Consider the following 4,553-nt stretch of genomic DNA (forward strand, 5'->3'; position numbering starts at 1 on the left):
TACAAGACTTGTGACAGCTTCTTAAACCTTTCTTTAATTTCTTCCCTCATTAATTTTCTTTTTCATTGTGCTGTGCATAATTTTGTCTTGCGCCTATAGACCAGATTTTTCCGCATTTGCCGGTCACCGCCATTTTTTTTCGCGACTGCCGCGCCGCGCTGCGAGCATTTCCTTGGGGACTGCGGGCTAGCAGACGATCGACGTCGGTGACACTGCTGTGATGGCTGTTTGCTCGGTGCACGCGCCTTCTTTGAAGCTTGGTAAGTAAACTTCGCCAAAGTGGTTGCCCTTCGCAAGTGCTGAAATACCTTTTGAGGTCGCAAAAAAGCACTATGTCAACAGCATTTAGCGAGAACAGCGTGTTATGTATGCACGCCGCTGCGGTGGAGCACGTGTGCGGGATATTGACTGTTTGAGCGTGCGAGGACCCGGGGCGCTGTACAGCTCCATTATGAAATACAGACACGTCGATCATTTTAGGCAAATGATTTAGCAGTGATAACTCGTTGCAGCGCATTTGCTTGCTGTATGTGTGCATACGTGAACGTGTATTTAGCCGTCCGTCGCCCTGCTGCGCGGGAAGCAAGCAACTTGCACTTTTGCACCTGCGCGCTATGCATGCTGATAACAATACATTTATTAATAACTAAAACGACGCACTGCAGCTAATTTGTCGCAATGGTTAGCAGAGCCACGAGTTGACCACAATTCGAACGCATGCCCAATTTAGCACTTTCATGTCGGCGGGTTAATGGGTGGTTTTTGGGTGGCGTCTTTCTTTTTTTAGAAAATTTGCTTGGTACAGGAGCGTCTAGTATCAAAGTGTAGAGGAGGAATTCCTCTTCACGATAGTATTAGTGACAATGAACATATCTATTGAGTAAGTGATGAAAAGAAATTTAGAAAAAAAATTGTAGTTAAAGAAGCAACGCACAAAAGTATCAAAGTTTTCTGGTACAAAGAAAACAAAGATTTTCAAACTCTACGTTTTTTGCAGCCGGGACCAAAGCAACATTGCAGCAAATTCTAGCTTTCTGTGTACAATATCTGCCCCCCCCCCCCCCCCCCCCATAGTTACGAAAGAAAACACTTCTAGCGCAAAACACGACTATTTGCGCTACCGGCGGGAAGTAATACCGCCTGAAAAACGTTGACACCCTGAAGATAACAGTTGCCATCTTCAGAACAAGGAGTGATGAGCATGCAGCAAAAGCGGAATTTTTCGAGGGAGAAAACTAAATATATCGGGGCATGGCTGTTGACGTTCCGGTTTGGTTTGACGTAGTTTGGCTGTCGGTGCTAAAGTCTGAAGAGCTGAATTCGTCTTCCGAGTCATCACTCCTGCTGTTCGCATCCAAAAATGAGCTCTCCGATTCGTCAACTTCAGTGGAAACGCGCCGTTTCCGTGCAGCTGGAGCGCGCGACTTCGACGCCGAGATGTGAACAAGGAGCGCCGATCACTCCCGGAGACCAACTGGACGGGCGCGGAACGGCGAAAAAAATTAAACCAAAAGCAAAACTGACAAGGTTAAACAAAATAATGGTTAGGAAAAGGAGGGATACGCCTCCTCTGTTCGTTCAAAATCTGCCATGGTTTTTGAAGCTAATTCTCGACAATGAAGCGGTTGAGCTTACGCGAAGTGTTTTTCTTGATAACCGACCATTGGTCAGGACAAGCCTGCTTTTAAGCTTTTGTTTCTTACACAGGTACCCGAGTTTTGCCGCACCCTGCCACGATCTGTGACAAGGAATGGTTGGACGATATGAAGTTGTGGCCACCAGTGGCAGAGCACCACATAACATACTATTTGCTAAAAACAAAGGCATGCGACCTGGAAGATGTCCAGGCATTGAAAAGCTTGGACTCTTACAACTATGTGATCAGCGGCAAAGTGGGGCAGCTCCTGATACATAAAGTGGATGAAGATGTACGTTACGTTAAAGGAGCTGTGGCACCCTCACAAGCCGATGATACCCGGCCATATGAAGTGTGGGTGTGCCTGACAATGACATGTAGCATAATTTCCGCGTCCTGCACATGCAAGGTTAGACTGACAAAAGTCTGCAGCCACGTAGGTAAGCACACAGGCTGTTACAGGGGAACTTTTGGCATAGCAGATCATCCAGACCTATTGATAGTAGACCGCAGTGATTTGTACAGCAAAATCTTTGTGTGGGAAATGCGTTATGACAATCAAAGGAGAATCTGCTCGGGTCATTAAGACTGCAACAGCAATACAAATTTGATGCTTGTATATTGTGCATGCTTGCAGCACCATACTTTCCTTCATTGAAAAGAACTCCCGTCAAGGCTGTTCTACTGGGACGTGCTTGTTTGATGTATGAAATTTTCTCTGCATAATTAAGAGCATGCACCCTACTGCTCATTCCACCTCTGTGAATTAAACCTTTTGCGGCCGCATCCCGACTAGGCTTTCCATGACATTATGGCGTTCTTCAGCTAATGGGGTTAACTGAAAACAGACAAAAAGTTGTCTAGAAAATATGTGTATATAGGAAAATGTCAAACACGCTTTGTACTAAAGAAAATAGTTACTAAAATATATCTGCATTTAAGATTGTTTCCTTGTGTAAGTCTGAATGCAAGTTTTTTGACTGCAAGAATCATTTTCCATTGCATGTAGACTGAGTACGGACAGCATGTACATCTATACGTATGTCCTGTATGTGCCAAAAGATAACCAGGCTTTGTGGTTTGCTTCTCGGCCATTTATTTGAGACTTGAATACAACCAAAATGGTAGAAGAGGTAACAAAAAACTGAAGGGTTCTCTTTATTATGGAATGATTCAATGCTACGGTTGTGCAATCATGCACAACCAGGCTGAAAAGCAAGCTGCACAGCCCGTTTACTCCTGGAAGACTGTACTTTGGTGTTCAATGGTTTCCTTGATATTTCTTTCGATAAGCTAGACTTGTGAAATAAACTTTTCGTACTGCTGGGTCCACAGAAGCATTTTCTTGCAATGGCAGAGGGAAAATTACCTGTTTGGTGTGAATGGCTTTCTTTCTGTATTCCAGTAATGTTTCGTGTGCCTATATATGCTTTTGCCAAGATGACGCCAATTGCTTGGACACTGCCCCTTATAGAAATAGCCTCGGTTATCAATTACCGACGCTTAAACAAAAAATACTTTATTCTGTTTTGGGATCCCAGGTGCACTGTTGTGAAAAATGGAATTCGCCAACAGAGAAGGACTTACTGGACAAGCTTGCACTGACCGAAGCACAATTTGGAATCGTGGAACCAAAAGAAATGTCGTGCCAGCCAAGGTGTCTGATATGAACTTCAAAATGAAGAAGAAGATTCAGAAACCTCAGTGAAAACAGAGAATGTTGATTTGCCTTGCTACAATACTCACGAAGACTATGTGCAAGCAATGAGAAGTTCCGACATAGCGCCTCTTCTCGACATAAAGGGGAGCTTGTTGCAACTGACTGTCGATGCAGCAATGCCAGGAAACATGCCTGTAGTCGATACTGCAGTGCCTGCAGTTGACACTGCTGCACCTGCACACACATCTCATGAGGGTGATGATCTTTCCTGCAGCGTTTGCGAAGACTTCTATAACAAGTGGGTCCGCCTGAAAGAGCCAGCAAGGCTGCAGCTTACAGAACTGACGACGCATCAGACCGGCCTTTTATGGCAGGACAGTCGCACGCTTAGGTTGACTGCATCAAATATCTCCAAAGTTCCACGAAAGAAGGAGACATTGCCAGATAAATTTATAACATCATGTCTTTTTTCCTACTTTAGGGGAAACAAAGCAACAAGTCATGGGCAACGGTACGAGCCTGTTGCTCGACAAACATTCGAGAAGCTGTGCAAAGTTCAAGTGAAAAAGTGCGGCACTGTTGTGAGTGAAACTCACCCTTTCTTGTCAGCAAGCCCAGATGGATTAGTTGGTGAAACCAGCATTTTGGAGATTAAGTGCTCTTACACAAACGATTGCTTGGAGTTTGTGGAAAGCAACAGGTATGATGTGAAGAAAAATAAGGAAGGAAAGTGCTACCTTAGTAAAACTGGAAAAAATGGATACTACCACCAGGCACAGTTCACTATGTTTTGCCTGCAGAGACCCATTGTTATTTTTTTGTATGGTCAGCGCTAAACACTGTTTTGGTAGAGGTGCTGTTGGATGTGGATTTTTTAGTCAGCCACCTCACACGGCTGTCCGAATTTTATTTTGGGCATTACCTTCCCGGGCTTGTCAATGAAGTTCACAGCAGAAGCCTAGTGCTGTGCAAGGATTACGTTGAACTCTGCACTAAATCATAGCAAGCAGAGCTGTCGACTGCTACGATATTATACCGAGTCCTGTAATAAACCATTACAAAAACACAGCAATAAAATGTTTTATCGAGCTGCCTAAACAACTGGATTAGTTTTCAGAGCAGATCTGAAAATAAAAAGGATATTGTTGCAACCATAAAATAAGTGAGTATAGATGAGAGGGTGGGAAAACAAAAAAGCATTGCAACTGTCCTGAAATGCACAGCTCAACCACATTTGCAGGGTGCAATAAGGAAGTA

General features: G+C 44.1%; 1 pseudogene; it reads left to right on the forward strand.

The window, feature by feature from the left end:
* The first annotated feature begins 220 nt into the window (after positions 1-220).
* On the forward strand, positions 221-4,132 carry LOC146187548 (uncharacterized; annotated as a pseudogene).
* Positions 4,133-4,553: the final 421 nt, after the last annotated feature.

The sequence above is a fragment of the Amblyomma maculatum genome, chromosome 6 (genome assembly GCF_055883805.1).
Source record: "Amblyomma maculatum isolate TAMU_Amacu chromosome 6, ASM5588380v1, whole genome shotgun sequence".
Taxonomy (NCBI): domain Eukaryota; kingdom Metazoa; phylum Arthropoda; class Arachnida; order Ixodida; family Ixodidae; genus Amblyomma; species Amblyomma maculatum.